The 27,857-nt window shown below is 42.0% G+C and overlaps 1 protein-coding gene across 8 annotated transcripts in view; it reads right to left on the reverse strand.

Moving 5' to 3' along the window:
* The window catches only part of LOC107220827 (agrin-like), a 290,468-nt gene that overhangs the window by 228,653 nt on the left and 33,958 nt on the right, over window positions 1–27,857 (reverse strand). For 5 of the 8 annotated variants that reach the window (XM_046738738.1, XM_046738741.1, XM_046738739.1 and 2 more), the window contains exon 1: window positions 1,588–2,629. The exons of the other annotated variants lie outside the window; for them this stretch is intronic. The gene's annotated coding sequence lies outside the window, so the exon portion shown is untranslated. Of the gene's footprint in view, window positions 1–1,587; window positions 2,630–27,857 lie in introns of those variants that run through there. 8 annotated transcript variants of the gene reach the window in all.

Genomic DNA, 27,857 nt, shown 5'->3' on the forward strand with positions numbered 1-27,857 from the left:
CTGCTAGCGTAGAGGCATCCGCTCAAATTGCAGCATAAACTACGCGCGCTGAACTAAACGGAGTAAAGTTAGACCGCCGCCGCAAAGAATAGCCAAATAGTTGTCCGTACAAACATGTGCCGGTGTACAAACAGATTATAGCCACACACGAAACGGAAAATAGGCGAGTTGGAGCGTATGAGAAAACGTAGAAAAGCGCGGAGGAGAATTTCGTCGGGATTCCAAGATCAGGTACGACTGGCATCGTGCAGCAGCCGCCAGTTCGGTCCCTTTTCCAAGTATCTCGAGAAACCTCATCTCCTTTCGCCAGATTCTAACCCACCCCCATTGCTGGGGGAAATTTAGTCCGTCCTTATTTGCTGGGATGAAGCTGAAATCAAGTCAAGAACTGATTTTCGCCCTGATGCAGGGGTTGTGTAAGCGTGATTGGCGCGCGTTGAATCTAATCGTAAGTTCCGAATGGCTCTAATCGTCAAAAGTTCCTCCGGTGAATTGTAAAATTTTTCAAATTCCGAGTCTTGACGTTTACATCAAGCTTCGATCGAAGCCTCAAGAGTTTTCAATGGGGCTGAAGCGACGATAGATTGAAAAATAATCGTTAATTTTTAACTTGACAATGACTTTAAAAGTGGTAGAATTTTTAAACTGTCATACTTCGTTTGCTTTGTTATAACATGGTTTACTGAATTCCAGTCATTTCAGACCTTCCGAAAAATATAGAATAACGATTTTTCCTAAAAGTTCATCGTACGGTAACTTATCGATACCAACTTGATCCTTATAACTTTCATCTACTCTGATATTTGATTGTAAACGAATGCTCAATGTACGATTATGAACGTGAAATGCAGCCTCGAGTTTGCCACTTCTTGCTGTCGGATAATTTACCAAGTTTTATTTATTCCTCAGGACCTCATTGTCAGAGCTTTCTTAGAGACGGATATAAATTTGAAGCACCGCGACGTCTTGAACTGCGATTCGAACTTTCGTCGTTCGTCAAGCCCGCTGCACCGAATGAATCCCACGATCCCACCGTGATTTTCGACGCCGTTCAGCCGAGCCGGGCAATAATTCATGGATAATTTACCGTCCGACCCTCGGTCGGCACACAGTCTCAGCTTTTATAATGATATCAGAATCGTCGATCGCGGATCGCGTGCCTAGGCGCGATATTGCATCGAGAACCAGCCGAGGTCGGCGGGGTTACGAAACGGCAAAACGCCGTGAGCGATTGGGGTGAAAAAGTCGCGTACGCAGGTTTTGATCTCGGAACAGGGAATCGCTTCTCGGCCCGCAAGCTCGCCGCAGATCGGAACCTCCCTCCAGACACCTTGGATCGAAAAACAACGCAACGCGGCTATGAGAGAGCTTAGCCGAGGAGATCTGATCCCCGCGATGCATGACCGTGTAGGTATTCACGATCAGCGTAACGGGGGGTTTAACCCGAGTCACAAACCGGTCGTAACCCGAGCTTTTACGAGCGTTGCAATGTTGGGGAATAAAAATGCACGAGGTTTACACGTCACTCGGTGCCGTTGATCGATTATATACCGGTAAAGCTCGACGAACGTGACGTATAATATTTACCTGGCTGGACGCAGCAAGTAGAGGAGCTCAACGTGCGAGGCGACCTCCAAGCGTCGCCGAGTTTCCCAAGTGTAAACATTCCTTTTTCAGCCTCTCCGGCCAATCCGCAGGATAATTGTTTAAATCCGTTACACAAGAGAGGAACAACGAAACGGCAATGGTCACCACTTAATTATCACCGCATGCAAAAAACGCGAAAACGAATTCGCCACACCACAACGACGATACGATACTTCGTTACAATAATGCGTATACCTCTTCTACCTTTAATCACAAAATTTCGTTTCTCATTGAATAACACTTTTCCTCATCTCTGATCCGCGGCGCAGCGATTTGCGAATGAATTATTATGCCCGGCGCACACATGGCGTATTTTCTATCAACATTCCACTCACCTAACGAGGGGGATGAAACGACGGGAAGAGGGAGGGAGGTGACTGTAGGGTGGAGGGCGCCCACAGATTAGAACCGACAAACCAACATTACCGCGACAATTACAACTCGGGGAACTGCACGCTCCCAACACGCGCACAAACTTTGACATCCACCCCCGTTAAGACGGGGTGAATTTATTCCGTAATTCGATTCGACGTTTATCCGCCGATTTGACCCTGGCTATTTTCCATCCCGGTAACGGAGGAAAAAGTACGCTTCGGATCTGAACGACACTTCGGAACGGGATTGGGAAATTTACGGGACTCGAGGGTGCTTATATTCGCTCATTTCCGCTCGATCCCCGGGCCGTTATCGCCCCGTTTCCACTATCTACACCCCCGGCGAATGACTGCGTCGATCAGTGGTGGTTCGGTTCGTTTCGGTTCAACCCTTCGAACGCGACGGTCACTCCGTCGTACCGAAGAGTCTCTTTCCCTAAAGTAAGTCCCGGCCTTCCACCCTCCGAATTTTCGGGAACCACGGAGTTTTTCGATCGAAATCCTCCCCCGGAAAAAAAGGGGAAAAATTTTCTATCCTGCGGCCGACTTGCGATTTGAAGGACGCGACGCGTGCCGGCCGTTGCGACTGAAGCAGCTCGCTCGCTCGCGACGGGACAGCCGGCAAACTGAACCTCGGTCGTCGGGGTTCAACCGACGAGCGTCCCCCACCCCCTCAACCCCCGCCACATGCGATAGTCCGTCTTCGTCGGCCCAGAGGGGTGCCGGCTCTCGCGCAGGCGTCAGGTGCCGTTTCTTCACCCCCGCTTACGCCGGTGGCATACCTACCTGTGCAAAGACGAGCTTGCAAGCACCGTGCGTGAGTCGATGATCCCCTTACGGCTTACGGCTAGTCACAGTGCGGGCGTAATTAGAGGAGCGAACTGGGAATGGTTGGGAGCTGTCGAGATTCTCGGGTATTTCTTATTTTTATTTTATTTTTTCTATTTCTATTGTTGCTATTTTATCTCCTGCTTTGTACACTGAGAAAATTTCATGGCAACGCGGTTACGAAAAATAGATAGCAAGCAACGAACTGTGTAAACGTTGCAACGGCTAACGTGCAGCCGTTATTTGTATGTTTATAGAGTACACTGTTAAGAATGATTGTATATTTACTACAGATTTACCGTACAAAAGAGTTGTCAATTTACGAAGTTACGTTGCAAGTAAATTACTATCTATTTCGTTTTTTTTTTTTTTTTTTTTTTTTTTTGGAATGAGAATTTTTGACTTTACGAAAAATTGTAAGAATAACGCAAAACAGTAATTTGAATTAAATGTATTTACATATGAAATTGAAAAATATCGTTTCAACGAAACAACTTGTCAATTGTCTAATTATCGTGTAATTATTTTGAATCAACTGAAATCGTAGAACTATTTCTGTAAACGTTACACGGCGTGAGGAAAAACAAAAATACAAAGAAATTTATCTAGTTTGTTTTGCCTGGATTTGATGGGGATTTTTTTCTCTTCTTGTTCCGAGGGAAAGTTTTTGATGGTCATAGAAACCCGTGTGCCGCACGCGAATGAAAAACCAAGACGCATCGATATACCCGAAAATCACTACAACGTTTCTCTTATCTACGTAGCACTGCGGCTGTTTATCGACGTTTCTTTCGCAACAATAACACCACGCGGAGAAAGAAACAGGCTTAAAAAACGTAGACGAAATATGTGGAGAATCAAATATATGTGACACAAAGAGCTTGCAGTCAAGCGAGAATTGCGGTTTCGTTTTTCTCTCGCGTTTCGTCGTTTCTCGTTCACAGAATCGCAAGCTAGAAGTTTATATTACGTGAGTATTAAACGATTTAGAAAACGACTGAAAATGTGTTCAGGTTTTTGAATAATCCCAACCGGCATGATTTCGAGTAAAATATTTCACCGCGATTAGATAGATTAAATCGAGGCTTCTTTATCGCAGATTGTAAGCGGTAATACCTTGTAATTATTTATATCATTACGAACGCAGGATTACATCGTCAAACGTATATGAGAAAGTCAAAATATTTGGAAGGGTTCGCGGGCTTTTATGATCGAATTTTTTTTTTGTACTGTAATGTGAAATGACTATTTATCGTACGGGTTCTTTTATTTATCCATACATCCGCCCAGTCGATTAGTAATATAAACTAGGCTCATTCGAACCGCGGGGCAATTTCGATATTACGACAAGCATTTCGACCTACTGCAGATGAATTCCGATAATTCTACGTCGGGTGTTACGAAGTTGCGTTTATTCCCGGGCAACCGGTGACCGTTTTATTGTAGAAATTAAAAATTCGATTCCTAAAATAATCGCAACCCTCAAAAATCTTGGACAAGTCATCTCCCGCGGGAATCGCATTTCTACGCGAAAGCGTGATCTTGATATTCGATGTGAAATGTAATTTGCCGTCTCAGTGCGTCGGACACTTTATCGCAGAATTATTAACTCGAAATTGGCGAGGTGAAAGGTGAAAGGCGGAAATTGTTGAATTTATCGAATGACGTCTCTCCGTGTGTACGAGTTTGTATCTACAACCGTTATATATATATTATATATAAGAGTATAATATCGTCGTTGGTTAATGGATCGGCGATTATTTTGCAATTTTGTCCCGCATGAATAAAATCATTTGTCTGTAAGTAATACTCTATTATTTTTTCAGTGTAATAACTTATGATAAATCGATGACCGAAAAACGCGGATCCATTATCACTCCCGCCGCATGAACGGAGGATATATGTACGGAACCGAAACAATTATCGACGATCCATCGTGTCACGCCAATCCGCTGAAAAGTCGGAATATTATTTTCGCCAGGGAAATCTGAGACGAAGAAAAAATGCGAAAATGACCTCCGATGGATCGGATTTCGGATATTACACAGCGGCTGTAAAGAAAACCCAGAAAAGTTTGAAGCTGTCGAACGGAGTTTACTAAAATACTATCCATCAAAGTTAGAGCAGACGACGACGATCAGCCGAAACGCAGAGATAATCCGGAAATTTTTAGTCCGGCGATGGTTGTTTAATAAAGTCTCCTGTCTAAAAACGTTGTAATTTGACAGCCCGACTCCACCTTCCACCTCCCTCAATAATCTAAATTCCATGCTGACACGCGAACGTCGCATTTATGCAACCGAGAACCGACTATGAACAGAGTTGTCAACGTTTGATGCCTCCTCGCTAAAAGCGACGTGGACGTGATCGATTCTTTTTCTATATATATAAACGGACAAATTCATTTCATCCGTGCCGTACATATTCGTGCAAGCTTCAGCTTCAAAATTGCCCTCTGCAATTTGTAAAACCCCGTTGTCAAAATTCTTCGCCAATGCATGATTCTAAATAGGTACAGTTTGATCTGGTGTGAGTTTCAGTTTTTTTTCGAAAAACTTCTTCTGTGTAACCACGTTTCCGCAGTATTTGCCCGCATCATCCAAAATCGCAGCTCGGTTCTCCCTCTCTATTTAAAAGTATAAAGTAAATGAAAAAGAGATAGATAGATGGACGTTTATTACGTTCACAGTGATGTTGGTCAAATAAATATCGACAGAAAATTAATACAGGATACAGTAAAAACAGAAAAAGAAAAAGCAAGTAAGCACACAGATAAGAATACCTTGCAATAGGTAAAATCAAAAAAATAAGAAAAAGAAATTAAAGTGGATTACAGTAGAGAGTAAAATGGTAGGTTAAGTCAAGGGATTAGGTAAAATGGAATTAAAGCTAGAGATAACAGGTAGCGTAAAGTTAAGAAAAAAAATGAAAAATGAAAGTGAAAACTGTCTACCAACGAAATGATTTTCTTGAACGAAGAAAATGAGCTATCCACCAGGGAGAGAAAAAGATAGAAAGAAAAATAAGTAAGAGAGAAAATCTTGTTCAAGTCCCTCCGCAAAGGTAAATTGAGGGGATCTGGAGGATCGATCGAACGAAGGAACGAAGAAAGAAAGGAATGGCGAGGCATGACGATGCATAGAACGGGAATTAACCGAATCGCGCATTAACCATGCGAATATATTCGCAAACTCGCGCTCTTCACTCGCTTCGCTGCGGATCAACCCCGCTCCATTGCTGATACTATCGGTTACCGGATTATTACAGCAAATTGTTCGGGTTCGCCTCGACTCTCTCTCTCTCTCTCTCTCTCTCTGCTCGGCGCGTGTATCGGCCCTCGGTAGGAATTCAGCGCAGCCCTCATCCCCAATCATACGGTAAATCCCAACTTGGGGAAAGTCTCGAGTCTCGAAGAGGACGCGACGTCCCTCCTTTCCCCATGCATTATGCATATCTGGATGCATGCGGTCCGATGGTGCACGATCGTAATACCCTCATGGCGTCACATACTCCCTGTACCTACCGCAGCTTTTCTCTCGTACGCGAAATTTCTTCTCGACGATTTTTAGTGCTTTTTTGCTTTTTTCTCTCACTCTCTCTTTATCTCAAAATACAGACACTTTTACTACTCAGCTAGCAGGGGTTTGGTTTCTAGCTCGTAAGTTGTTCGTAAATGCAGCCGGCCGGATTTATGCACAATACTTTCTATTCTTTGGAAGATTTTTTTTTCACAAGCATGTCGGTAAGTCGAATTTCAATACTTTTGCGTTTATTTGGTTACGATATTATCGAAGGTCGGATATTTGCCAAATTTATATACTTGTTCGTGGGCTGAGACGATTTTTCTAGAAACAAAATTCAAGGTAAAAAATACCCGCTGAAATTGTAAACGAGAGCTTCGATATCGACCTTCCGTTTCAAACCATATTTATAATGGTTGAGAATGCAGTGGATTGATTTAGTACTTCACTCCATAATGGTTTATTTGGTTGGAAAAACTCTTTTACACAAATTCACGGGAAGAGTTTATTTTTCCTTGTCAGTCGTAACGATAAAAAATCAAATATTTACCGATAAAAAAAGGAATAGGATAAAAAAAAAAAAAAATTGCCTCAACGTAATAATCCATCTTGAAATTGCAAAATCAAACAAATCTATTACTTAATATTAATTATAAAAATAAAAGTTCCATTTTATAATTTTACAACGCGTTTCTTCCTCTCGGAGTTTTAGACAAACATCTCTTACAGATCTAAGGAATATGTGAATTTGTTAAATCGTCAAGGTGCAACGACGATTTGTATAAAATAAGCAAAAGGCAATAAAATAAGCAGAAACGATCATCAGGATCGGCTGCGTCTTTCGAACCTCCGTTTCGCGCTTCTTCGACAAAGCGATACCGGAAGTGTACAGTCCCCAATATTCACAATCGCGAGGGTTGGGAAGTTCGAGGGTTGCGTAGACATACATAATCACATCGGGTTGGAAATTTCGGCGCGTGAGTGATCGACGGCCGATTGGCAGTGCGCGGGCATTAATTAACGTCGCTGATGTAACTCGTTAGCATATTATCGCGTAGAAACAGCCGTCGAGGCAGATGTCCTGGGTGAAGGAGTGTGTCGAGGATGAAGAGCCGCGGCGCTGCCCTAAGGGCACGTTCCACTATCAACCCTCGATTTCTAGTACCAGCTGATCCGGGCTTCGCGACTAGGAATTTTCACCAAGCTCACTCAGATAAGGCGATCATCAGGCTTGCCTTACCGTCTGATCAGGTACGCATCAGACTACCTGCACTGATTGTGAGAGAAATTCTTAGTTCCGATTACCGCTCGGTCCTTAACTATTTTCACTTTTTACCACAATGGAAAAATATAGTTCGAGGTAGAAAATGAAAATTAGTTTTCTAGCTGTTACCGGAAAGTCTAGTATCCGTTACTATTCTTTCTCGTTACGATCGCTATTGCTAGATTTTCTTGCAACTGTTGCGAAAATTTAACGCTCGTGCAACGATAAATTGACGTTAAAGCCTCGTTTAACTAAAAAAGTAGAGTAAACCTCAGAAACTGGTTTTGCGTTGCAATAACCGAAAAAGGATCGACAATAGCGCAAACTGGTTAGGCGTACCTCGTTTTTCCTAATTCCAACAATATTCAAACAGTTATTTCAACGATACCTGTTTTACTGGATGTTTCTAGTTACTGTAACAAACGAAACTTTTCTCAGTGTGATCAGGGACTGACCTGAAATGTAACGTGCTGATCCAGAATGCCCTGACAAGCTGGATCAAGGCCTCATCGATCATTTATCACGGCAGGTTGATTATCGATTTTTTTAATTAATGCAACAAACTATTTAGTTTTGTATAGATACGAAGCTGAGGCTACCAAAAATGAGCAACCGATATCTGTAGCCAGATATCTGAAAAAAGTAATGAATTACGAAATAATATTTCACGAGATTTGCCGTTAAATGGTCACACGTGTGTTTTTTTATTTTTAACAAAGTTCAAACAATTCCGCATAAAATGGCTGTATTATGAAACTAATCAAGTTAACCTAAACAAATTAAAATTAACATTGAAGGGATTCAATCCTCACAGTCTGCTCCAAGAGTACAAGATTTTTGAGGGGGGCGATTTTACCATCAATGCCTGTCAGGGATCAGTCTAGGTTGGATCAGGTACGTCGTAGTAGAGTTTACTTGACCCGAGCCTGTTGAAGGCACGTCCTACTCTGAAATACCCGATTTCAACCTGATCAGAGTCTGCTGGGACGTCAGGCTAGCCTGATGAAATTTCTACTCGGGTTCGGAGGAATCGAGGGTCGTCATTTCGCGTCTGATTTTCAACCGCGATGATCGAGGACAAACTCTCAATCCGGGAAGCTCGTCGGGGTTAAATTTTTCGGTTTTTACGATATACGCGATTTCTATAGCGAAATCGTATCGACGTTCGGTGAATTCGGGCAATGCTGCCGGGTTTGAGACCCTTGGTAAGAACCCGTTCTCGCGGCAACGAGAATACCAAATCGATCCGGGACGATCCTTGACTAGGGCGTCTCCCTTACGCCGTACGGGGTATTTTTATTTATTCTTTTTCCTTTCCCTTCTTCCTCCTCTTTTGCGCTAAGAAACGTCTCAGCTTCGATCTCACCGTCTCTCGGTGACACCCTTCCGAATACGGCGATAAGACAGGGTTTCGGGAACGCGAGGCTCCTGGCATGGATATATCAAACGGCGAATGGAGTTAACCGATACTGACACCTGTCAATGTCAAATGTCTCTCTTTTAGAATCGAGAAAGCACGAACACCGGTATACGGGGTAACGCATTGTAGTGACGATATTCCAGGGTGTTAGAATTAGACGATCCAATCGTAATGTCGTAAAACACAAGCCGAGGATGCAATATCTCTTCGAACTTCTCAACCGTCTGCAAACTCCGACAAATTTTCACTTCCAATCTTAGCTTTCATACTTATTCACAGAATTATTGAAGTGCTGACGGAATGATCTTCGTTTTGGCGTATACGGCAAAAATGATTAGGTAAAGAAAGATCGAAAATTTGAAAATCTAAAACGAACCCTGCAGAACTCGACCTGTGAACGATGAAAACCTTCGGAAACTTGGGGACACATGATTGAGTCTCGCATTTCAAGCATCGGCCATGAAGCCACCGCGTGGAGCTGTCAAACCGAAGTTCTTCGAGTGTCTCGTACAGGACGGTACAGATACCTATACCATACCAAACGTATACAGTGAATTCAAAGAAACGTATAAGGCACTGGGTTCCACGTACGGTCCTCGTCCTCGGATATATAAATGGATTGAGCATTTGGCGAAGCCGGCGAGTCTCGCGCTCTCTTCCATCGTCGAAAAGAAAATGCGCGGTGTCTGCCATCGGCATCCGGGGGTTGATTCGAGGGATGGAGGAGGATGAAGAGGGGGTGAGTATTTCCCGGCGAATGTATCTGCATACCTATACATACGTGTGTCGGACCGTCAAAGGAGAGTTTTGCGAGACTGGCATTCGCCCGCTTTGTGCCGCACGAAGTTTTCCACCCCGCGTGTTTCTGCCGACGCTTCTCGCGTAGGTGGAGGAGGAGGAGAAGGAGAAGGAGAAGGTGGAGGACGCTTTTTCCCCTCGTCCTACAGCGGCGAGGCTCACCCGCTCACCTATACACGTGTTTGCAATGTTAAGGAACGAAACTCGGTACCCGAAAGCCGCCCACCTCACCCTTAACGAAATGTACTTACGCATGCATATATATATATATACATATATATATATATATATATATATATATATATATATATATATATATATATATACACATATATATACCTGTATATACAGTACGGGGCTCGTATTAGGTGTCGGTTAGTTCGGGGCTTGGCGACAATGCAATTTACCCCGCATCTCATCCCGTCTCGGCCCCCCACGCCCACTTTACCGAGTCCCAAGCGCGCCCCCGGAATTCGGTGGAATTGTTTCCCCCTTTCCGTAGGTTTTTTTTTTTTTTTTTTCGTACGGAAAACACGGAAATTTCCAATTTTATACCCGCCCTTTTAGTCGAGCCGAAGCGAAGCTTCGGCAGTGACGCTTTTCGCACGGCACATATGCGTACGGATCGATTCACGAAAAACGTGTTGAAAGGGTGTCGAATTGCGTTGTCTCGATACGACGCCGAGGAGTTGGGAAATTTCTATTTCCATTTATACCTGTAAGCTTCGGGCTTCTATTTCTACAAATAAACGAACTACAGAGAGCTTTGCATATGCTTACAATTCCGGATTATACGCACACAGAAATTTTTTGCTTTTTGTTTTTTTTTTTTTTTAAATCTATCGAATAAAATATACTTTTAAACGCGAATCTTTGGTTTTAACTTATTGTTAGTCAATTTGATGAAATAGTAATTATTTTACAGTATTATAAAACTATTGAACACGCTCCTAAGTCACTTCGTACAGCCCACTAAATCTATTCGCTGAATAAAGGTTAGTAAAGTTTACGAAATCATGGGAGCTACTAAATGACTACCGCTGTAAAAAATTTGTTGAGGTGTTAAAATACCGGAGTGTTTTTACCGAGTTTAATATTAAAACCCACGAAACTGAGGACGTTGAAAATATCCCGTAATTTGAGAAAACTTGGAAGCACATTTCGTTCCATCTTTCCATTATACCTTGCGCCGTGAATTCAACAAAATAACAACACGTTTATTCGTGACTTAATATACAGCGATTGGAACAACGAAGGAAATCTAAATCACGATGACTTTACAATATCGCACCGGTACAAATTTTGGGAAATTCTCTTCAACAAGCTTATATAATTACTTAATTACTGTCAGCAGCTGATCGACGGCCGCACGCGGCTTGTTGGCGATCGTAAAAAAAAAAAAAAAAAAAAAAAAAAAAGCACATACAATGTACAACACACGTCACGGACGAAGAGGGGACGGGGTGCTGATGGAAGAATTTTTAATTTCACGGTCGTATGCGCTGATAATAATGACGGTAGCGTGCGACGACGGGACAACAAGAGCGCCAACAATGCGGAAGAAAACATCGATTATCCGAGGAATATTCGATCCTCGTGAGCGTGCAGCACGGCGATACAGAGGCGCGGTCCTTTTTTTTTTCTTTTTAATTTTATTACGTTGCTCTTTTTTCGAAAACCTTCAAACACCCTCGCGGAAAAATTGGCGCGACGCGACGCGACGATCCGTCCATTCAACCGGCGAGTCGCAACATCGTATCCCTCGATATTGCGATTTGCGATGCTGTGGAATTCCAAAATGGCTGAATATCGCGCGCACGTTACGCCTATCGTATCTAACGCTGTGACGTTTGCATGAAATATTTACAAAAGGGAAGAGGATCCCCTACTATGTAAACGTTTACACGCGAGAAGCGATTAGATTTTCATGAATCTTTTCGCATAGCGTGCATTCCGAAAACGTTCTTCTTAATCCCCGTGTGTATTTATGCACGTAACTCCTGAGCTCACTTATGTTTCGTTTGCTTTGGTTCACCATTTCGCTGATCATAATTCTCGTGACAAGCAGGAAAAGTCGTATCTCGGCGTAATGTTAAAGGACAATGTGACATTTTGAAACGAGAACACTCATCCGGTTGTTTTCGGACGGGAATAGAATAGGAAGAAAACGGATAAACGGATATCGATCCGCCTCTCGCGATTACATAATAGTGATAACTGATTTTTTTACAGAATACACGTTCGCCCTTGCAGGTTACGGAGCCAAATTAGCCGCCCTCGCGTAACTTTCACGACAAAAGCTCGCCTCGTTACCGCCTGCAGATGTAAACCGAGTAACACGTTGCTGGTAGGTAATATAAAGAATATAAAAAAAATATGTTTCGCTCAACAGCGCTATGCAGATGTTCCACAGTGCAGGTGAAAAACTGCCACAAACTAGCCCTCGAGATTGTTAGAGTGCAGGCGAAGTCGCTCGGGAAAAATGCTCGTAACATGGCTGAGTTGCGTAACGTTGCTCGCTGATCGATGCGCGATACCCGATTTTTCATAACGTTAAAGCGAAGCCACGTTGGGGGGAAATAAATCTACAGTGTCTTTGAAGTAGTAAAGTTTTCAAAATATCAATACGTTCGTCCTTGTTACGATTTAGTGAATTTCAGACGTTCCTGTAATTGTGAAATAACGATTTTCCGGAACGTTAATCGTTACAATTACGTCGATAACTTCGGCTTCGTGATTTTTCACCACCTGCACGCCGGTGAAAATCGTCAAGACAGATTTCCAGCCAACCCCCACCGACAAAAATATCGGGGCGCGTGACACGCGACGCGTCGGAAACCGCCCTCCAGGTCCTCGACCACGCGTCGGTAAACACAATCGCGTAATCCGTTCGGCTCCAGGAGGTCCGTCAGCGACGAACTCTGCCGCAGCCTCCATCCCTCTCATCCGAAGCCAACGCGAGTGTCCCGCGGTGTAATATCGGCTTGTTTCTCCGCAGCGTTTGTTGCGGGTCGCCAGGGCGTCGCAATTAGCCTTTGACGCCACCCGGCTCGCCGTCGGCTTCGTTCCCTTCCCTGCAGCGAGCGACGAGATTCGCCGTGTCATTGCAGGGGTCAAAGTCATTCGTTTTTATTTTGCGGATACATTTTTATTTCGAAAAAAAATATTCTCAAAACATTGTGGAGAATGATCGGGGACTGAAAGAATTACCAATTAAAGTCGACTAAATTTATATTCAAAAATAATGCAATCAGTCTCGGAAGTCTGTTTGTACGATAAATTTTACAGCCTTGCAACATATTTTTGTTCGGAAAAAAACTAATCAATTCAATTTTGTTGAGTGTGATTTCAGCTCTTATTTTTCACGAGTCATAGACCGTATGATCCTAGTTCTAAAATAGTTGCGTAATTAAAGTGTTAAAATTTGTTAAATAAAAGTTTTGCAAACCAAACGATCTGATTTTATATGTATTTTTATACGTTCTTTAAAATTGTTGAGTTGGAACTATTGAAAATTTTATCGATAATCGTTCAAATACGTGAAACCTTTAGACGAAGTTAATGCGAGGTATTCAATTCAATCTGTCGGTACGAAAAGTTGAACAAATATTGCCAATTTTTCTGACAAAATGAAAAATTCGACATTTTCTAATATCTATGATCAGTGCAGACAACCTATAATTACATCGTAGTCGATACAAGTCCCTCATTACATTGCAAAGCAAACGAATTCCGACTCGAGTTTATTTTCAATTATACAATAAGAGAGAAAAAACAAGTAAGATAGTGAGAGAAAAAGAGAGAGAGAAACGGGAGAACGAGTGAAACCTGGTAGAAACTTGAAGAGACGCATTGTTAGAAGCGCGTGCCGACATAAGTTAGTTTTGTCGACATACATCATGGCGGCATCTACCAATTTCGTCCTTGTTCTTGTTCTTGTTGTTGTTGCGGCGTTGTTACAACACGCGGCTCGAGTTTCCCGGTCGGAAAGTACGAGCGTAGAAATTTCCATTTTAACTAAAAGCAACTTCTGGAGGTGTACAGGCTCCGGTTTATTGAGATCAATCAGCGCACGCTTATAAATATACCTACATTGCATAATATCCTCGAACCGGCTTGGCGATCGATCGGCCCGAGTGAAATCCCGGGAAGTCGGAAAACCTAGAGGAGCGAATGGCGTTCGAGGATTAAGTCGACCCGATCATCGGACGCCGAGAAACCGGATGTCGATATCCAATTTCCGGTGAAGGGACCGGCTAGATCCTCTCCTCCTTTACGCGACTCTCTCACCTCGGCTTCTTTTCACTTATTCAAACCGATACCAAAATGCGGTCGGCGTAAGACTCGGAGGAAAACTCGGAGCTTTTCCACCCCGCGAGAGCTTCTGCTGTACTCGATTTCGGACGAAAATTTTCACGTCAAATTTAACCTTCGACGAAGGGTTGCGGGATAATCGTCGGATAGGTTCGATATCGATGAATCGATTGACACGCTTCGATGCAGAAATCGATGGAGGATCAGCGGCGTGTAATCGAGGAGATGTAATCGGTGTTAAGATTCGCCCCTCGATACCACTTATCCTATGCTCTTTAATCTCTTCTGCACCCTCTCCTCCTTTTCCCAAAAACTAACTTGCGCGGAACGCTTCCTTGCTTCGGGCAGCAATATGCTAAGAAGTAGATTAAGTACATAAGATGATTACCGCGTAAATTCCGTTCCCCTTTTTCCTGCCACCCCATTCGTAACCCCCGTGCCGTGGAACAGAGGTTGAGCGGAAGTAGAATTGAAATTGTTATTTTAATATTTATCACGCCTCCCGTAAATCCCTCCGTAGTGAAAACCTCACGCATAACCTTCTCCCCTGATTCATCTCCTCTACTCTCATCGTCTAGACAGACCTTCCGGCTCTCTCGCTCTCGTATAATTAAAGAATCCGTCACTAACCGTGATTCTTTGATTCTGAAAAATTGTGTATAGTTCATAGTTTCGTCTAAAAAGTTGCACTAAATTATTTCATTCAATGGTATTAGCAAATTCATTTTATTTTAGCATATCGTTGCATAAAATAATTGCACTTATATCATATACGATAAAATTATTAAGTATTAGTTCGTATAACGATCAAAATTCTTCCAATCAAATGAATTCTTTTTCCCGGTTAAAAAAAAAAATAAAATTTTCCTTCCACTCCGTATCGATAACGAAAAATATCCTCTATTCGTTGCCAAGTAAATTGCGAGTCTACGTAAGCCAAGGAACCAGGCGTTTCCAAAGACAAACCCAGTATACGATGTGTAATAATCGAAGGTGTGATTCGGGATACTTGGGAATTTCAATTAAGAAGAGACGATCCTAATTGATTATACGTCGCCTGGACCTGTACGCACCCGTTTATATAGCATATATATATATATATATATATATATATATATATATATATATACGATATATGTAATTACACCCGGCAGTTATACCGCGTGTATCTGCGTACCGATAACACCGATATATATAATGACGGTTGAATTCGAACAGCGGCTAGCGGTTGTACGAAGGCTTACCCTAAGTCCGTTATCAGTGAAACCCAGCCGGTCTTCGAGCCGGTATATCCTAAGCGAAGTCGGGGGGACGAACCGCGATTCTCGATTACCGGGGATCCGGCAGCCAGCGATTAAAATCAACCCAGTGCATCTAATGGCCTCATCAATTTTATTTCTGCGACTATACGAACGTCCGACCATCGCGATTTCCTATTTTTACCCGATCCTTACCGACGCGCATCGGATCCTTGGGCGATACGTAATTTAGTATAACGTACATAGATCGCGAATTAAGGAGGCAATGCTTCTTCTTCTTCTTCTTCTTCTTCTTCTTCTACTCTTTTTTCCGACTCGTTATATCGACGTTCATATTTTACTGCCAATCAAAACCGCGACCCCTTTCTCGCAGTTTTCAGATATCGTCGTTAGAAGTCCAAAACGCGCAACGGCATCAATTACGCGAAAATGCGAAATAGAACGTCAAGTGTGCGAGGGAATTCTGATTTCCTGACGGGATAATATTGCGATCAGGATTAAAGGGGAGAGCGGATGTAAATTGATCAGTACGGTTGAGCTGGCGGGAAGAATTCACTGGTGGTAACACTACAGTCGATAAAATTGACGATTCAGCCACGTTTATCCCGGGATGATTTCATCTTACGCTTCACTGACCAGCTGCTCGCAAAAGCTGGTGATTTCGCACCGAGATACAGAGATTTTTTTTTCTTTTCTCCTTTCTCCTGTCCACAGCGATCAACGAGTATATTGCGAAGCATGCGTGGAGTGTTGAAATCAATCTACGCGCCAAACTCGTCGTATTTTTTTTTTTTTTTTTTGTATCGTTAGTTATTTTCTGTCTAACAAGAAGAAAATAAGTCAAAAAAACGAAAAACACACCCGCAACAGGAAAAGGAAGTGAATATATATATATATATATATATATATTATATACATACATGTGTGTTGACATGAAAAAATTCACCTCAGAATGCAATAAAAGATGCGTGTACATAAAAAAAAAATGACCCTAAGAAACGTGGTATGAAAAGTTTTGACAACACGTACGGAGATGAAAGAATGATGTTATTTATTTTTTTATCGATCATATCGTCGTCGGAATTTTCCGTGTTTGCACGAAAGGTCCGAGACATATGTAAACACGTGGAACGGGTACATCCGGTTGCGATGTACTCTTAATTTTCGATCCTCGAGATGATAGAAAATCTCCGCCAGCGTAAGTTTTGCGAAGGCCTTTCTCCGCGCGCGGATTCGAGCAGTGCGAAAAGCTCTTTGAGGTGTTTTTGCAGCTCGACCTGAGCCGGTTGACCGTATCGAGTGGAGACCCTGGCCGTCGCGTCGGGCGTGTTCGATCAGCGTAAAGCCCAGCCTAACCAAACCCAACTCTAACCGAATACACCCGTCCAGCTGCCTCGTCGTCTGAGCAGATGGAATTTTTCAAGTCTATTTTCCTGCACGCGATATCAAATTCCGAAGCTCTTCTTTTTCGTCTTCTTTCTTCTTCTTGCTTCGATTCTTATGCTTCTTCGTCCCTTCTTCTTAATCCTTTTACGCTTTTCACAATCGGATTCTACACGTCCATATTTTTGAAATAATACGATTAGTGAACGAGACTTGCGCCAACGGCCGTTTCTGATGCATCAATATCCGATATAATAACGATGAAACGATGCAAGGAATGGGACGAAGGAAAATCGCGGTAATAATAAAGACATTCCGTACAGCTGATAATGCGAGAACACAGATCACGTCGGGACTTGGAATCGAAATATCCGAGCCACTGCGCCGGAGCTTTTTCCATTGACAGGTTCCGCAATATCGCGGGACATTTTCGGTCGCTATCTGTCTGCATCCACGGTGAAAATTTGATACTCCAATTACTCGAGTTTCAAAGAGTCACGGTTCGGACAGGTCGACGTTTAGATACTCCATTTCCGAACGATTCGTGATGCTTGGTTACAGTATTTCACCCTGCCAATTGAAATGAAACTGTGAAACCTTAAAGCGAATCGTTTAACACGGTATTCTGTTATCGGACAACGAGAATAACGGCGAGGATGCAAAAATGAGCACGAGTATAACTTTTTACAACGAATTTTTTCTCTCTTTTTTTTTCTTCTTTTTCCTCATACCGCATTATAATTAGCTGAGGTAAAAATGATCGAGAGAGAGAGCCAGCGGCGCGTATTTTGCCGGGCAATAATTAAGCGGCGCTAATTCCTGCGGGGTAACTACTTGGTAAAAGCAGCGACGAGCCACCCAAGATACACTTGACTTAAGCACAGTTTAATACGGTTTAAGTTCGCCGCGTTTGGACGGGGACAAGTTACGCCTAATCAAGCTTCACTTTAACCTACGAGCCCCTGCACGCCTCCTCCCCCCCCCCACCTCGCTCCTCCTGAAACTACTTGTCCAACTAATAATCGTAGAGGATATCCTTCCCAGTTGAAAGTTACTTCGCGCCCGGTTTCCTCTGTCTCTCGCGAACCTTCTCCTTCTGCCCTCCGGCCCTTTCCCTTTCCCTTTGCTTTTGCCTTGAACCCCGTGCCGCCACCATGGACAGAAGGAACACGTCCCTCTGGCCACGTATTGGAAATTGTCAGATAATGTTACAAGGCGTTTCGAGGTGGAGAGAAGCTATGATATCCTTCCACTTTCTCTTCTCTATATTTATTCCAATTCTATTGTCTCATTTCTCGCCTCAGCAGCTAGCGCTTTATACCGACGCGACGGCCCGTATTTCATCGTTGGGTATATAATGTTTACCTAGAGGAAGGCTTTCGGGAGCGCACTTATGTGCTACAAAAACTCCCCGCTCGAATTACATTGACCCGAGGTAAATTTTGTCGGGAACGTGACCTCCGAGGAATCGTCGTGTCGCGGCGAAAGTGGATCGTAACGGAAAGCCAAAGAACCGATCGGTTCATGGGATATTTGAATTGGAACAGATATTTTCAAGCGTTTTTCAGACGTAATCATTCACTTAGGGTGAATTCGTAAATTTTAAAGCTAAATGTCAAACAGTCATTCCTAGGAACTTGAATGACTGTGATATTCTTCGAAATAACGAGGAATCGATAGAGCTAACGAAAATCATTGGCAACCATTGCGAATCACTGGAAACGACGTGTCACCGCTGCAAACGTTGGAAATCATGGAAATCGCTGCAATTATTTCTATACGACAGACGCGAAATGATTTCAATACATTGATTTCTGTCTTCGACGATTTCAAGTCTACCGAGTGATTTTCATTGATTTCCAGCGATTTCCCAACATCGGAAATGATTGAAAATCGAGGATAAGATTGGAAATCAATGAAAATAAATTGGTAGCCAGAAAATCAAGAAAAATCGCATGATAAGATGAAAATTAATGAAAATCACTCGTTGATGAATCGGAGTGATTAATTTGATTTTAAACTTCCTTTTCATGCTGGATATTCCTCGGTTCTGTTGCTCTCCCGAATTTTTCGTCGAAAGCTGTCCATTACATTTTATCGACGATTCGTCCCTCGACGAATTCCAGAAAACACAGAGTTAAGAAAGAAAATAGTACGGAAAAAAAAACTGTCGTCATCGGTTACCCAAGCGGTGAGAATTGATGGCGTGGTTATATTTGCGTCAGAAAAGCATGACAGTGGTAATAAGCGGTGGTCGACTCTCCCTTGGTTCGGTTTCCAGCAACGCGTTCGAATGAATTACCAGCTCGTTTGTCACCCTTAGCACGACCCTTGCACCACCGGTCCGTAACAAATATGCTTCCGACTCCGAGAAATATTACTTATATCGGCAACATGTGCACATACGCTTAAATGGGCGTGAATGCGTGCGAAGTACAAACGCACAGACGATTTCAAAGGACTGCGCAGAATATCTTTGCGGGCGTGTGCAACACTTTCTCTTCAAATAACCTGAACTGAAATAGGTATCGGTTTAAATTTTTCTATAAAGTAAATATAATGGTATAAAAAATATCGTACGATTTAGAAATTGGAAACTCTTTATTGGTCAATTATTAAAAACGAAAAGTATGCGCGAACTTGACTGATGATCATTTTCTAGAAATATTTTAACGGCGGTCCACAATTTTTTAATTCGATTCAAGCAAGAATTGTTCGTCGTTTTTTGTAATTCTTTTGCACAACGGTTAGTTTACGAAAGAGCAAAATTTTCTGAAACAAAGTAAATTTAAATTGTAACCTATCGTACCTATTCAAATTTAATAAACTTTTTTCTCGGCGCGAATGAAAATTAGCTAAAAGCGAGAGTAAATTTCGTGATGTGAAAAAAATTGCGCAGCGTACCTAAGAAGAAAGAAAAATGTGTTTTAATTACCAATTAGTAAGAAAGTAATGTTTTGTTAATTCAAAGAAATGCAGATGTTTCCCAAGATGAAAAAAATCATTATTCCGACCACTTGTTTTACGCCAATTGAAATAAATTTCTTGTTAATCGAACAAACACATTTATCTCGATATTTGACCCCTCTACGCGGTAAATTCAACAAATTCAATTCCTCCGAGTGCGGTTAAGGGAGAATTTCGGATGGGTGTAGGTATAATAAGGGCGGATGCGTCGAGTATTGGAGAGATCGAGCCCTGATTGATCGTTAACTTTTCACTCAAGGCCCAAGAGGCAAGTTAAACCGAAGGCCGAAGGCTTCCTGCATCGTATACTATACGTCTATATAGGTGGGTGTACAGAGGAGCGAGGGAAGAAGGGCCATTACCAGTCGGAAGACAGCCCCGCGGGTCTGTATAAGGAGGGCTTAATATAAGACGAACCCGATTCTTGAATTAGGCGGGGAAAATTATATCTTAATAGAGTTTTGGAGTTAGTTCACACGCCGGGTCGCGGTCGCCGTTTGTAAGGGCAGCTTGCGCCCGGCCGCGGTTTCGAACTCCTGCAGGAGCGTCGGTTCTAAGGACGAAGGACGAAGCCGAGGAGCTTGAAGAGCGAAGGGAGCCGCTGCACGGCGAGGGGTGTGTTTGACCGTATTAACCGCAGGGTGTGTTTGCCGTGGGCAAACGGGCGAAACCGGTAATTATATTTGGCGTCGATTCCTTGGGCAAACAAAGCTGCGGCTGGTTACCGATCCTATATACCCATCAAAGAGAGACGGAGAGAAATAGATTCCGGCGATCCGCGACCCGTAACGAAACGATCTTAACAACGTACCTCCTCCGGGATCGAGAGCGCGTTATTACATCGTTTCCGTTTCGAATCGCCCCGGGACACCGATGCTCTTACGCCGTTACGCGGGGGCTTGAATTTCGGCTTTTGAATTTCGTGCCGTCTAAAACCATCTACGCGCGTTACGGATACTCGAAAGAGAATTCAAATAATCCCCACAAATATTGCCGAGCGAATTTCAAGAGTCTGATTGTAAATTTGCCGGGAAATTGTTTTTCAATTGAGTGAGAATTAATTTTCAAAATTTCGATTACAAGTTTCATTTTTATCATTCTTTTCCTCGTATTTATTGCAATCTCGATCACATCATTTATGGATTATTAACCCGACAGTAATTGTTTCTAGCCTCGTTTATGACGGTTGAAATTTTTCACGTTCTGAATAACCCAAAAACGTTCCTAAATTTTTTCTCGATTCGATACAAAAACTTGTTTTCAAAATTAGGCGTGAACGAAAGTTTCTCGCAATACGTACACATTGTTTTATTTCGAAAGGATTTTTACACATTTCAATGATCGAAATCAGGTTTTAGCAATATGTAATTTTTTCTCCATTTTCCTAACAACGTCGGTTATCAACATATTTGGCACACCGAGGGATGTAATACGGCTTGAGCTACAGCAGCGTTACAGCGAACCTCGAGTCGCGGGCACTCAAGGGACCTCTAGCTTTCGTTAGTCCGCCACCATGATGGCCGGGCAGCCCGGAACCCTGGCCAGTTTCAAATTTATGAGTGGTACCAAATAATTGACGGCAACGCAGAAAATCCCCGGAATTTAGGATTCGGGCCTCGACTTTGGCCCAGTTGTACGGCCAGGTGTATATAACACCGGAAGTAAACCAAAACCGCAGTCGAATGCGTTTCAAATTAGCGATATTTTTTTCTCTCTCTCTTTCTTCTGTTGTTTGGAAAAATAAAACTTGCATGATAATCAATACCCCAAGATCTTGTTTCGATTGATTGGGAGAAACAAGAAATTGCCAACGAAGTGTAAGGGAACAATAATTAATTTTATTTGGTAAATGTTTGAGGAGAAATTACGCTTAATTATACCAATTTAGTTACGGGTCGATTGAAAATCAATTTAACCCACCTATTCGTATAACGCGTTGAATAAAAACTGTAATTCGCGAAGCAGAAAGAAGGTCAGAAACATAAAAGGTTCGAGTGTCGGGAATCTAGATTCAAATCCTCCCCTATTTCATTCACACGTCGAAATTGAGCGTCTTTGAATAACTGGAATATCTCTTGGGTGGTTATATTTGGATATAACGCAGGTGGGCTCGTTGGTGTTTCGTTTGAATAATCGTTTAAAGCTTTGATCGCATCGCAGGATATTTATAATTCTTGGTGAATTGAACGAAGTCGAAAGCGACGCAAGAAAAACCCAAGCCTCGTTTTCAACAGAATTTCTTTCGCGATGAAAGTTCACAGGAAAAAAATCGTTCTACGTAAAAAGTTTATTGTGCACAAAAATGACATCAGTTTATAGACGCAAAAGCTGCGATTTCTGTAACAATTTTCACGCCGATCTGATGCAGCTGTGCCGCGTGATACGAAACGAAGGAAACTGATTGAGCTTCTCAATAAATAAAGCTTAACCCGAACTCTCGGTTATACTTTCGTATTCAGCTCATCTTTGAGGCATGTACCTTACGTAAAATGACCGGCAATTTGTTACCGCGATTTGAATTCACTCGAAAATCTGAACAACGTTCGCTAAATTATTTACTGCCCGCCTACCACTTATCATTTTCAAAGATATTCCAATTTTTATGAAACAATCATTATCATTAATCAATGATTGCAATTCAATTTGGTAATGCGATTTGCTTATTCAATAGTTTACCTGATGATCTTAAAGTCATTAACAATGAAACCCATGTTAAAACTAAATTAACGAGACGGATATTGTTAAATACGTAATAAATAACTATGATCCTGTGGATACGTAACGATGTAAATATCGTGCACTGAAGTTTATATGTTTTTGGTAACTTATAAATTAATTTTACTTTCATTAATGGATGTCACGCTAGTTCAAATCTTTTATTTTTATATCCTAACAATTAAAGTTTTAATTTCTATGTTTTTTAGTTTATAATCCTGTTCAACGAAAGGGTAAAAACTACCTCTGTTGGAATTTACTCTATCCTGGAAATAAACGAATGAATTCATTGAGCTTCAGAGAGCCAATTTTTCTTTATTCGATTTACGAAAACATTGAGTCCTCGTCGTTCTTCTCGTAACTGAGTTGCGAGCATACATTATACAGGAAGCGTATAAACGAATGGTGAAAACAGAGTTGCCCGAAAAGATCCTTGAATCTTTTATTTCTTTATCCGGTACGTTTGTCACATAGGTTGTACGTCACGCGAAGAACTGATCACTCTTCTTCTTCTTCTTCTTCTTCATCTTCTTCTTGCTTTCTATTTCTTTCTCATACGAAAAGTCTGGACCATATTTCTCAGTATATTAGGAGGCACGTTCTGACATATATCTTCAGAAATGTATACCTGACCGAATTCATCAACGCCTCTCGCCCCAGGGCGGCCCGCTCCGACGCCTCAGGGTCGTCTCGAGGACGTCGCGACGGCTTTGCGCCGACATTATTTAGCCAACCTAGGTACACAAGGTAGAACCATATCGATGCGTTGCCTCGGGGCGTAAACGCCCGCTGCGTGTAAGCAGGACCATAGATACCGAGGCGAGCTCATTGCCGAAACCACCCTCTTATTCACCTTCGATAAAACCCCGCCTCTCGACGAAGACGTAGATACCCATTAAATACGCAATGCCGGGAAGACGACAACCCGAACGAAACCTGAGGAGGTTTTACGCACCTTCGGCGAACGTCGTGCGAAAGTTCTGAAAATGAAACCCTCGTCGGTTGGTTTGAATCTACGAACAAGTTCGCGTTAAACTTTCACAGATTTTATAAAGAATTTAGTTGCGAGTAGGTCAATAAAATTCTAGGCTCTGATTCGCGATCAAAAAAAAAAAAAAAAACAAATAGTAACTTGAAAACTTCATAACTTCGACACAAGTTTTGAGATTCTTTCTCTGATCTTACCAAGATTTTGATGACCATTTTATATTAATTATCTTTTTCTTTAAGCTGTTCGTTAGTTCACTGAGAGAAATTTTCAGTTCCGGTTAGCGCTCAGTCCTTAACTATTTTCATTTCTTACCACAGTCGAAAAATATAGTTCTAGGTAGAAAATGAAAGTTAGTTTTATAACTGTTACCGGAAAGTCTAGTATCCGTTGCTATTCTTTTTCATTACGATCACTGTTGCTGGATTTTCTTGCAACTGTTGCGAAAATTTAACGCTTGTGCAACGATAAATTAACGTTAAAGCCTTGTTTAGCTAAAAAAGTAGAGTAAACCTCAGAAACTGATTTTGCGTTGCAAGTACCAAAAAAGGATCGACAATCGCGCAAAATGTTTACGCGTACCTCGTTTTTCTTAATTCCAACAATATTCAAACAGTTATTTCAACGATACCTGTTTTACTGAATTCTTCTAGTTACTATAACAAATGAAATTTTTCTCAGTGTTGAGTCAATTGAATCTTTTCTAAAACACGTTGAACTGTTGATTGGATCATACCAACGCCTAAATTTCGGTCCTCTCGATCATTTTTCAACAGCTATCATCTATAACGTACAGCTGCAATTCATCCTATATCAGGTGAAAAAGTTGAAATCTATTTTTACGTGAACTTCGTGCATAAAATCCGTGTATGCGAAGACACTCGGGATATCTGCACCCTCGAAACGGCGCGCGGGTTATTTGGCGAGAGGAAGAGGAAGCCACGGGGCTGATCTCGGGTGAGATTAGACGAGAGGCAAAGCTAGTTGCCGGTCGCACTAGGTTAGCGCCTGGCACCCTGCATACCAACCAAACCTCGGCGGAAGTTTGTCCGCATCTCTCTCGACTCGTTACGCCGGACAGCGATTTCTTATGGCCTCGACTGTGCAGTTTGTTGAGGGGATAACGCAGGATAACCGCAAGGATAACAGCGACCTCGGTTCACGTGCGTCGTCTACAGGGATGCCCGATTATCTCCGAGATCTCGAAACTCTCTGTTTCAGGTGCTCGTATCAATTTTCATTTCGATCGATCGAGCCGTTGCTCGGTCGTAATTGTTCTTTTAGCCAAGAGAACAAAAATTGATCAGCCTAATTCTTTTTCTTTGGAATATTTTTATCCAATTTAAAGTCGTATCAAGAGTGCGATCTAGTCAATACAATGTCTGAAAAGAAGAATAGCGAATTGGAGCTTAACAGACAAAATAAAAAATTAAAAACTCGACGGATTTCTGTGGAAAAAGTTTTGAAATAAACAACATTTTACATTGAATTGAACCGTTGCCTTTTTTCTAATTAAAAAACACTGTGTCGTTCAATCAATTTTAACAAATCGCATCTCGTGTTATTTTGTAAATAAGTTTTCTACAAATCGTGTGAATAATCATTTGTAAATGCAACAGTTTTCAACGATTTTCTGATGCAGGTAACTTATCGGACATCAATTCAGTTGCTCTTTTACAAATCAACTCTTTCGTACTAACGCTTTTTTAACTGACTTGTGAACGCAGCTAATGAAGCCTTGATTTCAGAGGATAATTAAAAACGGTTGTAAATGCCAGTTTGTTTTAAATTAATTTGTTTCATTACAAAGTATGTATATGTATATATGTATATAGGTATACCATCAAGGCCAAGGTTTTCCAAATTAAACAAATTCTGTGAAAGAAAAAATGGCACTTGCAGTCTTTTTCAATTGCCCTCTTCGATTCGTTTTCCATCCACTACGCATTCGTTACACCCCAGAAAATGGCATCGAATCAATCGTTGCAGAACTGCGTTACACTTTGACGTAATTACGCGTCCACGTAACGGGGTAAAGCGGGCATGTAAACTCGAGTCTCGGAAAGTCGGCTCCGTTCGAGTGGCCAAATTATAACAACTTTCGGTTTAATTGCAATTGGAGGAAGATCAATTAGACAGTAGGTGAGAGTCAGCGGACTCCCGAGCAGGAACAGGAAGCGGAGTATCCTCGACGAGCGGCCGACCTAGGCATCCGGATTAAGACATAAATAGTCAGCTGAGCACGGGAGGCCCGAATTAAAGCAATAAATAAACGTAAGGCTTAGCCCTCTCCCTCTCTCTCTCTCTCTCTCCCTTTCGCTTTCTCTTTCCCTCCCCCTCCGCAACCCGCTCCGACGTCCGGGGATCGTTGAATCTTCCAAAACTCACCCTCCAAGCTGCTGCAGGCTTGAGGTAGGTATTAAAGGCATAACGGCGAGAAAGGGAGAAATATATTAACGCTATGTTACGTTACGCGGAGACGACGTGGGGATGACATATGTCCGAATGACGCCGAGAGGACGACGTGACGTGTTCTTCGCGGAGACTTTTTTCCAAGAGATTCTTCAAATTTCAGCCCCGGGTTATTCGCATCGATAAATTCGCTATACGTGTGTATACATTATCAGACTATATCCGTTATATTTATTCTTATCGAGGGGTTGAAAATATCCGACATCGAACAACGACGATACTCCACACAATGAGAGAAATTTTTAGTTCCGGTTACCGCTCGGTCATTAACTATTTTCATTTTTTAACACAATCGAAAAATACAGTTCCAGGTAGAAAATGAAAATTAGTTTTCTAGCTGTTACCGGAAAGTCTAGCATCCGTTGCTATTCTTTCTCGTTACGATCACTGTTCCTATATTTTCTTGCAGCTGTTGCGAAAATTTAACGCTTGTGCAACGATAAATTGACGTTAAAGCTTTGTTTAACTAAAAAAGTAGAGTAAACCTCAGAAACTGATTTTGCGTTGCAATTAACAAGAAAGGATCGACGATAGGGCAAAATGGTTAGGCGTACCTCGTTTTTCGTAATTCCAACAATATTCAAACGGTTTTTTTTAATTATACCTGTTTCACTGAATTTTTCTGGTTACTGTAACGAATGAAATTTTTCTCAGTACAGTTTTCATCATTTCCTAAACTCAGCTCTCTTCTCCGAACGTTTTGTTCGACCCATTTTTCTGTAACAATAAGTCAACAGGTCGTAGACTAGGAATGCAGGCGATATTCGCGATCAAGTTTGTATCCATCGATTCGCTGGGATTTTGAGAATACGCCTTGTAGGAATAATATTCCATACCGTAGTGTGTGCATGCTGACCCGGCAGCCGACTGTTCGCGAAAACTTATTAGCTAAGCAATTGGATTAGGTCGACTAAATTATGGCTCTGGACGAGGGTGGTTGGCCCGAAGGGGTGAGAGGCGAGAGGACGTAATTCGGCGTAGTTCGACAATTTATGCAACGTCTTTTAAATATGTATTTATACGAGAGGGTTTTCACCGCGTATAATATTATAAGGAATTCGATTACGTGTAGAGTCATTTCGTATTATCGACTATTGCATTATAGTTCAACGCGTTGTGATCTTATCCTGTATGAGATATGTATTTTCGACCGCTTGCTAAAATTAATGCAGGATATTCTTGCGACTGTTACAGATAACGCAAAAGTTGAAGAATAATCGAAATTCATACCGTTAGAGAACCCTGAAATACAGCGACGCGCGGCAGGTTTTAACCGCACCGTGAAACATGAAATTTTTAATGAAATTAATAGACTCGAAATGCGAGTGAAAATGGAACGCCCGAAATACGGTTGAGTGACCTCGTGTCCTGCGGAAATGTGCAACGAAAATCTCTCCGGTATTGTTTTAGTTTCATGTATGCATTGCTATTTTGTGGCAATTAATTGAAGTCTGGCCAATTCACCGGCGCACAAAGGCCGTTAATTTAACGATGAATAATTGGGCTCCATTATTCAATTACACAAGAGTCACAATATCCGGCGATGTGTGTCAATGAAACTATTGAACAAACCTTGTCTGCTATCATGGTACGTAAAGTATATGCATCGATCACGCGTATACGCGATACGAGCTGACGTTACTCACCTGAAACAGAGAAAATAAAAAATTATAAAACAGTGAATAATCGTTATTTTTGCAACGGGAGTAAGAAGAAAAGAAAAATAAACCGCAAGGAACGAAGAAAAGTCTTGCAAGATACCTCGATATCGGTAAGAGTGGGAAAAGAAAAAGAATTAAAAGAAAAGAATTAGAAGAAGATAAAACTGGGAAAATATGTGAAATTTCATAGCCCCCACATAAATCAATCAAATGCAAATCGGTAGCCGATAAATCCGCGGGCGCACC

The sequence above is a fragment of the Neodiprion lecontei genome, chromosome 4 (genome assembly GCF_021901455.1).
Source record: "Neodiprion lecontei isolate iyNeoLeco1 chromosome 4, iyNeoLeco1.1, whole genome shotgun sequence".
NCBI classification, from domain to species: Eukaryota; Metazoa; Arthropoda; class Insecta; order Hymenoptera; family Diprionidae; genus Neodiprion; species Neodiprion lecontei.